The following is a 9,769-nucleotide window of genomic DNA, read 5'->3' on the forward strand; positions in this document are numbered from 1 at the left end:
CGATGTAATAATAATAATTAAAAGGTACCAAACGTTCTCTATTTATACGTAATAGATAAACCTAATCACGTGGGTACTAATTAGAAGTTTATTACCTATTCTACACTAAAGAATAAGTTATTATATTTTTAAGTTAACAATATGGAATATAAAATCAATTAGATTTGATGCAGCCTCCACTGCCTTTTTAAAAATTCACACTTAGTAACACTTTAACAACAAGCATAGATATTACACGATTTTAAATTCTAAAATCCTGTGATAAAGTGGCTCATTATTCACTCATTTCCACTACAAGAACAGAGGCTATTGCGTCTTCTGTCAAAATTTTTTATTAAATTCGAGTACAATGGGATTTTATTTACTAAAAATTTGATAAGTCTGTTAAATTTACAAACTTTTATTTGTTTCTAATAATGACATTATAATATCGCTTTCTTAATTGTTTAAATGGGACCATACGAGACATCGAGATATTCACCAGCAGCATCTTCAGTTGTCTGCATTGACTCATGGACTCCAAGTATTACCTTCGATGCTTCTTTTGCTCTTTCAAAAATGCCCTGCCCAAAAGTTCCGAGTCGAATTGGACCATCACCCTGAACGCCGAAAGTTATTATCAAAAGTATCTAAAACAAAAAATATTCAAAATAAAACACACTAAATAAATAAAATTTGTACTGTCAAAAGAAACACTAAACGTGTCATCTTCACCACGATTCAAAAAATAACTACAATTTAGCGAGTTTTTGATATTTATAAATACGTATAGATCACGTGGGACCCAATTATGATTGAAGTGGAAATCAACATACGCCAAAATTATTGTTCACATTTATTACAATCTATGGATTATAAAAAAATACAAATTCTTATCTGGGATCTTTTTCATTTGGTTCATTTTTATTATCATTTTCATTTCCGTATTTAGGAACACCCCACACGAGAACACTTGTAGCGTTGTGAGTTTTTTTCACGACATCTAAACCAGCTTGAAAAAATGATGGAACTTCTAGAGGTCCAGCAGCTACCAATCCTACAACGATCTAAAACAACGTTAAAAGTTTTGAAATGAAATCAAATTGTACTTACAACAAGAAAGAATATAAATCCAAAGCGAGTCATTTTGAGACAAACATTTATTTTCGATTACAGAATATATAGCCAACACAGATAATTTGTTGGGTATTTATTAGTAGCTCATATACTAATTAACCTGTTATTATCAGTGAAACTACTGTTTTCAAAAATATCTAATATTTCCATAATTTCTTCATTCTGTAGATTCGTGTGTTAAATGCCTAAAAGAATTTTACATTAATTTTTTAATTTCAAAACTGTAAGCTCAAATTGTCCAGTTAAAATATAGTAAAATAGTAAATAATAGTAAAATATACTTTAAGTAAAATAATAACAACTCTAGTTGTTTACCTACACATAAAGTTACAATATTTATCGACTTAACCAAGCAATTTGTCAAATAAAAAAGTGAAAACGGAATTTTCTCTGTTTAGCATTAATTTGTGCCCACTATTGAAAGTTTTCACTATTTTATAAAAGCAAAAATCTTTCTTTGAGGAAGTACAGTTCCTATCCACCTTCATCGAAGTTGATTGTGTTAGTCAAATCAAAAATAATTGTTCACAATGGTAATCTCAACTTAACTTAAGTATGCTTATATAAATTATTTAATTTGTCCATTTCAGATCAAACTTTTGCTTTTTCTGGTAGTGTTTACTTTAACTCAAGGAAGACAAATTCAAAGTACGGATTATCAGTCTGAAGTACGTCAGACACGAGATGTTAGTGCCATGTATCGTCATGATGGTCATTTGTTAGATATTTACAAAAGCAATTTACCAGCGATTGTTGCCAACGATAATTTAGTGAAAATTAAGAGTCAAGATAGAAGAAAAAGACAAGTTAATAGAGATAATGGTTCTTCGAATGGAAGGCCCAGGCGGCAACAGCAACAAAAAAGAACGACCACGAAGAAGCCAAAAAGTAAAAGACTACGTTGGTATTTTTAAGATATTGTATTGATTAAAATAAAAGATTTTGTTTCTTGAGGAATAGAATGGACATTGCCAAAAGTGGCATAATAGAAAAAAAAATCGTAATGATGCTAATTAAAGAGAACAACTTAATAAAATCTGTTTTGTTTAATAAGTTTAAGTTTACCCTTAATTAATTACTCCATTAGTCAGGTACCTACATATTATGGAAGACAAGATTTATTATTTTTACTATTAACTAGTTTAAGTAAATATGAATACATTATTTATTTATAATTGTACCAAACCTGTCTTCTATCGATCCATTATCTCAATTATATAAAGATTTTGACAGTTTACAATTTAGCCCGGCTGACCATGACCACCAGTGACCAATGCCATTAAATCATTGACCGATAACGTGAAATAGTTTAGTTTAGTTTAGTTTAGGAGTACAGTACAACCTCGATTATGCGTGCTTGTCGGGACCGGAGCCTTCACGGATAATCAAAAAATACGGATAATCGAGTTGTTAAAAAACATACGTTTCAAGGGAACAGAATTATTTGGAACGTTTTTTTTAATTCAAAGTATACAAAAACTTTAACAAAATTTATCAAAAGACAATTTTTAATTTTGAAAGAAATTGAATCAATCAACTCTTATCAGACATATTACATAAAAGTAACTATTTTGTAGCAAAAAAAATCTGGTGCTTCTATTTAATTCTTTTTAGTCTTAAAATTTTCTTTGCCACTTAAGTTTTTAGTTTCCTTAATTACGAAGGTTTTCATTGTAAAAGAATTTATTTCAGGCATTTTTGTTAATGTTTGCGAACACTAGGTACTATTTAAAGACAAAAATTGTAACTCTTAATTTTGTTTTTGCTCTCTGCCCTGTCTTAAATCTTATTAAACTACACCAACTGTTTCTCGTGAAATTACAAATTTTAAGTTTTCTAACATTGAAAGCAAAAATACGAAGTAGTTGGTTTTCGATTGGTGTGTTTTTTGTAATGCACGGATAATCGAACGAATACCCTTGCACGGATAATCCGCATCGGGATAGTCGAGGTTCTACTGTATTCTGTTTGAGAACCGTTTACATTCCGTTCACAAAACATAAAAGTTACTATGGTTGGCAATAAAAAATAACCCTAAACGGAACAGTTGGTAAGATTGGTAACCAAATGGACATTTGACAATTATAATGCCAAAATTTCAAAATGGAATCTTTAATTCCGACTCACTCTGCAAGAAAGCGTAAGAAATAAATAATTTCTGCATGGGACAGTTTCAACAAGACACTAAAGAGTTTTCTACGGTAAACTAAAATTAAACAAATTGAACTGACATTGACAACAAACTTCAAAGTACAGTCCCATGAAATGATGATTGAAAAGTACACTCTGATTTTACAGAAATCAAAGGTAACATGATTTTTATATTTTGTGAATGGATATTATGTCATTTATGCAAACTAACAGTCTGACTGAAAACATAGTAGGTATGTAGTTTGGTTTTGACAAAAACTAGAGTGCCAAACAACAGACACATTTGACATGATTAGTCAGTGGCGGCCCCAAATGTACTTGAAACTGAATATTTAATTCGAAAAATAAATCGTATACAAAATTATAAAACCAATCAGATTGTCCTTTGTTCCGATCTAAAACAAGGTGTAAACGCCGCAACAAGGAATGATTTATTTTAATCTCAGGACCATTGCGAAATCGTTCAGCACACGTTGACAGATACCTGACAGCGCACGCCAATGTCCCAAAATGTCAGGTGTGACATTTTGTTCCACGAAATGCCTTGATTTCTTAAATTTTCCAAATATCCAAACTGTGACGTGATTGATTACTTTTACTACTGCTTACAAGAATTGTTGCGTTGCAGAAATAAAATTCTTCGAGATTTCAATTACTACCACCTTCATAACATTGCTGTTACAGTTTGGTGCTTTACTTACCAAACACCCTGTATAAAATATGATGAGTTGCAAATAGTGAATCCTAAGCTACGAAAAATGCGTATAAACCGCGAATAAATGAAATTGATAAACGGCGTTCCCGACCGCGAATACCTGAAACCGCGGATGCCGAATACGCGGATACTCGGAATTCGTACTCACGTTGTGCACTAATAATTAATGTTGGTAAAAGAGCAAAGTCTGGTTATTTTCTGTTGTAGATTTCTATTTTCACCAATTCGCAAATACGTAGTCTTTGGTAAACTTGAAAGTTCCAGTATGAAATGATACCAGTATAATTATTTTTGTCAACTAAAAAAGTGGACAAATCTATTTGAGAACATTAGTATCAATTAGATGGCACAAAAAACACAATGACACAGAATTTACGTGTCTAAGATATCCCCTATAAAAGGAAATCTTGTATGACACCTTTAGTTGCAGTTGCTAAAGTCAGTGTGAAGACAACAAAATGGTAAAGTTCCCTCTTTATACAGACATAATATAGTTTTTAATTACATTTAACTGTTTGTTTCAGACTGCAATTATGCTAACGTTTCTGACAATTCTTACAGTAACAGTTTTGTCAGTAGAGGCAAATAACCCCTATAATCAGATTATCTTAGTTCGTAAAGCTCGTGCTATTGATTCGGATTTTAATCGACGATATAATCATTTGAAAAGTGAATACAAACATAATCCCTTCGCTTTTAATTTTTTGAAGTATTTCTTAAGAAATAAAGGACAACGGAGAGATAAGAGACAAATTGACTTTAATTATCCAAACAACGGCTTTGACAATCCTAGACCAACGAGAGCTACTCAAGGTGCAAGACCAACTGGAAATAGCCAACGGAGAAAACCATTTAAACCACTTATAATCATGTTTTAAAAAGAAGTCGTTTTCACAATTTTTCTATAAATTAATGTTTATGCAGGGTGTAATCAAAGACTAATGTCATATATAAACTTACTGATGAGTGAGTACATACTACCAAATCTAAAAAAAAAATCCTATCCCGATCAGCATAGTAACAACAAGTAGAAGCACTTGCATAGCAACCAAATAATTTTCCATGACGTCAAAGTTTATACATTAAAAAATTCAGCCCGATACGAGTGGTATTTGCTATAATACATGTAATAACATTAAGCACTATACTAATGTCAAAATTTAGATATAACTTCAATATTCGCAAGTAGGTATGTATTTTGGTTACACTCCGTATAGCTATTTATCGTAATCGATCACTTCTTGAAAATCTAGTCATGTTATAAAATGCTAGATTATGCCAAGTAGCTAGTACAAAAATAATGTAGGTATCTATTTATAATTAATAAAACTATGTACTTAATTTATTATTATAATTAAAAAATAAATAAAACATGTTTTCAAGAACTTTTAATTTTTATTTCATTGTACTGTAAACTCAGATCACATACACCTAGTAAACATTTTATGGCTTAAGTCAAACCACCCTTATTAGAAATAAAACTGGGTGTTGTAAACTGAGGTTTGAACAGGTCCGGACGCATTTCGTGCAATATTTCGATAAACTTCTCCCAAAGAAATTATTATACGTTTAAATAACGACAGTTCCAAATGAGATGACAAATTGATTTAAATTTTAAAATGGTCAAGTGTGTGTATCTAAATATACAAGCTGTCCCAGAACTCGTGACCCATAGAGCAAGGGAGGGTGCCGACAGCAATACAGATGATAAATTTCAAAACAAAAATCGCTTAAATTTAATAGTATTCAAGAGAAGATAAAAAATTAACAACCAATCCTGAAAGCTTATTCTAGCTGTAGAGTAAAAGGCCATCCCAATTTCTTAGGCAACGAGAGTCTGACCAATGGACGATAGTATGCGTTCATAGTTACCGATTATCAAATTCTGTTCAGCTTCCGGATTGGCTACCGTTTTTTTGACTTAACTCGATTTTTTTTTGAGCTAGAAAATTTTAGTTTCGCAATTTTGGTTCAGAACTGTTGCCTTCATAAACCTTTTTTCTCTGGGTCACGAGTTCTGGGACACCTGTATTATGTTTGTCTATTATATTCGATTCAAGTCGTTTAAATACGACCGATCACGGCGTGCGCCTATTTTTATGGTCCCCAACCGGAAGAATTAGTACTGCCCGGTCCTCTCACAATGTGGCCATAAAATTTACTAGTTGTATGTCATCTGAGTTTACAGTATAGACAGCATTAAAATAAATCTAACAATGAGCTAAGAACTCACGAATATGTTTCCAATTACGAAAATATTTGGCTTTTGCATCTTTAGATCGACATGTTTCTAACTGCTCAATTTCAAGCTTACTAGACTAAACCTCATTTTTCCTGCAGAAAATTTTTCTACGCGCCAAATTTAAAATGCGGCTCTGTGATTGGTTCAAAGAACTGACACCAAATTATGGGAGCGGCACTATGTTTTTGTTATTTTCAGTGTAGATTAGCTAATATTTTATTATAACTTTATGTTTTTCATCATGATATTTTGCAATTAGTTAAAAACTTGACAGTTGCTTGTGGAACCATTTATTAAACAAAATTTCTAACTTATCTTTTTAAATTCTGCTTGAAATTTCTAAAATTGTTTTTTTATAAATAGTTAAATTCAAATTTGCTAATTTACAATGAGAGAAATTTTTGTTATCAGTAAAATTTGTTGAGTAAGTAATTGTTAAGTATATTAAGTAAAATTGGAAATTATTTGGTAGCGAATAGTGAAAATCAACATTATTTAAAGAACAAAAAAGCAAATCGAAAGAAATAATAAAGATACCTGTTGTGGATAGATGTCAAATATTTAATAGGTGGCTTCACGTACATGTGTTATCTTTTAAACTGACCACAGAATATGTATCATAAAGTAAAATATGCTGTTGTAATAAAATACATGCTAATCTGCACCAAAAATGATAAATTCTAATGTATTAGTATTTACACTTGCTAAACGCGACAAACCTGCTTTTTAAATTTGGTAAATTTGGTACCATCCGCTACAAGAAAAATGAATTGTAGGTGGTATCAATACAATACAGATTTTAGAGTTCTGCGGTGTCTCAAAAGTCTTTAGATGCTCAAGATTGAATTGCGATATATGTATTTTTGATTTCTTCCCTTAAACCCTCTTAGATCCTTTAGACTTTTTGCGTCTCTAGGCGTTCATAGGTTCAAATCTTTACCAATTTCCAAACTTTCTTCAATTTTTAATTGTTTTAAGATATTTTTGTCTACACCCAAAATACACAAAAAGTTAAGTACACCTGCTGTTCATATCTTACCTCGTCCTTAATTGGTGTAACAAAGTAGTTTTATCCCACTTAATACAAAATTCTAAAACAATTAATTCATATCTATAAATTATTATTTAATAAATTTATTAAAAAAAAATGTTCAATAAAACTTATAATACGACCAGGGCCTGTGATAGTTGGTATAAGAAGGCCTTCGTGTATGATAATAATAACTATTATATTGATTCCAACTGGGAGTACTCGTATAATACTTATGGTTAGACGTGTTGTATTTCCGTCTTTGTGAAGTTTTATTATATTTCCTCCTTTGTGCTTGTGCCTGTCTTCTCGCCGCAAGTCTCCTTGAAGCAAATCGGGGCAAAAACACTTGCTCCGCTGTCATTAAAATTTCATCACCACCGTCTTCATTTTGATCTCTAACCTGTGATACCACACTATCTTCGTTTATCACTGGTTTGCAGATTGTGACACTAATTACGGTTATTAACAAAACAATCTAAAAAACCAACATTAATGAAATATTTTGACTGGGAATACTCTTTATCTCACTGTTAACTCTTTCATCTTGTGATGGTTTTTATTAAACTCATTAACGAGGTGTGGATATTCGTGTTCTTAAATACTGCTGAAGACTTCTTGCTCTATTTTACTGTTTGTTGACAAATTAGTGAGATTGACCTGTACAGTTATAATTAACATAGGTACATGAGGTGGATGGACTTTGGTGAACGGCTAATTGTGTGTAAAAATAAGAAGTTACAATAAGTATAATTTATCTTATTCTGAGTTCATTGCTTTGTTGGTTAATTTTCCAATTGGCAATCTCAAATTTTGTTTTTTTAGGTAAACCAGTTGCGATAATTCTTGACTTGTGGTCTTCGAAGTCATGGCCATTTCTTCGGTCACGATAAACTGTGTTTCCAAACATAACATGAATGTTTTATTTGTTTTCAAACACACTATGAAAAAAAAATGGTAACAATGCAAAACAGTGCAGAAGATGCATAGTAAATGTTTGTTTACATACAAAGAACCATCATATCTAATTCTTAAACTTAGTTCAATTTTTATTTATAAAATAACGAGTTTTACAAGATAAATTGTAAGCCCGAAATCCGGGTGAAAGTTTTTTGAGTGTCACAACCGTCCATAAAGCACACTTTTCCGAACACATGTCAACGGTAACTCAACTTTTGCGCTGTCAGTGCTGAAAAAGCTGCAACAATGCGGCAAAATGGTCAAAAAAAAGAAAGGAATCGTTACCACACCAAAGTATTATTTACACAAGTTGTTTCTTTATTTAAGACGATTTTTTCACCTTGCACCTTAAAAATAAAAAAAAACAATTACCCTAATAAAGTCCGCGGCTTATACGTTGTTTTTTCCTGTCGGGTCTGCAGACTATTTATTTATGAGGGCAGATACGCGAGTGCGGACTATACGTTGTTAAAAAAATCTAAGAAATATATTTAAACTTTAATAAAAATCCATCTATTGCCATCATAGTGCCATCTATTGGAAGACTCAAAAATTGCAAGTGACGTTAAAAACTTGTAAGATGTGTCAGGTTTTACCAAATCACAGACTGTAAAACATAAACGTCTCTCCAGCAAATGCCGCCTTCGCTTGCTAATATTGCTATCGGCAAGACATTGCTCTCGTGAAATCCTACTTTACAGTTGCAGTTTTAGTTTAATTGTTCTCTTTAATTAACATTATTGATACAAGTTTCAATCATTATTCTCTTGTATTCTCTCGATGAAAATAAATTCTGGCTTTTGGAGTATCTAAGCAAAATATCATAATGTACCTAAATTTTATTTGTTTTTAGTCCAATATGATACAGAAAACACAAAATTAAAATATAAATATTAAAATTACTGTTTAACATCCACTGATATGACATTCCATTATGACCGATGTCTTCTTAATGAAAACCTCGGTAAAAACACAGTTTCTGCAGTTTCCATAGCTTCCCCATTTCCTGCATTTGTGGGTCCATTATTAACTGCAGCTACTTGATTTTTATTTTCTTGTTTTTCATCTACTGGTTGACTGCGTGTGGGATTAAGGAATGTTGCTAGAAGAACAATCACACAAAGAAAAATGCTCGCCTAAAATGTGAAGGTACGTGAAGAATTTAGAATGTAAATACATAATGGAAATATTCCTACTTTTGACATAATTAAGTACAAGTTCACAGTATTGCAGACAAATATGAACTAATATTTTTATATAAACAAGTTTAATCATTGATATAATAATATTTCCATCTCATTTGCTTATTTTTGTTGAGTTGTTTGTTGAGATTAACGAGAATATCGCCGATTGCAGTTTTTATTTTTTGTGAAACAAGATAAACACATATAAACAGAGTGTCCGGAAAGTGGCGCACCACCTTGAAAGAAGGTAATTGGGTGGCCCCTTGCGCATCAAAAAAGTGTTAAAAAAATTCCACACTCTCTGTTTTCGCAGTAGAACCAAAATAAAATTAGAAAAATGTCCACTTTGCTGAAATGTTCCCCCAATAATT

General features: G+C 31.5%; 1 long non-coding RNA gene across 1 annotated transcript; it reads right to left on the bottom strand.

Moving 5' to 3' along the window:
- Positions 1–9,035: 9,035 nt before the first annotated feature.
- LOC148180928 (uncharacterized) lies at positions 9,036–9,527 on the bottom strand. Its single transcript, XR_015770921.1, has 2 exons — positions 9,411–9,527; positions 9,036–9,350 (listed from the first exon to the last, which is right to left on the bottom strand). It is a non-coding gene; the product is annotated as an uncharacterized LOC148180928 (long non-coding RNA).
- Between the last annotated feature and the right edge of the window lie 242 nt (positions 9,528–9,769).

The sequence above is a fragment of the Gnatocerus cornutus genome, chromosome 1 (genome assembly GCF_029298725.1).
Source record: "Gnatocerus cornutus isolate USDA-ARS CGAHR chromosome 1, icGnaCorn1.1, whole genome shotgun sequence".
Taxonomy (NCBI): domain Eukaryota; kingdom Metazoa; phylum Arthropoda; class Insecta; order Coleoptera; family Tenebrionidae; genus Gnatocerus; species Gnatocerus cornutus.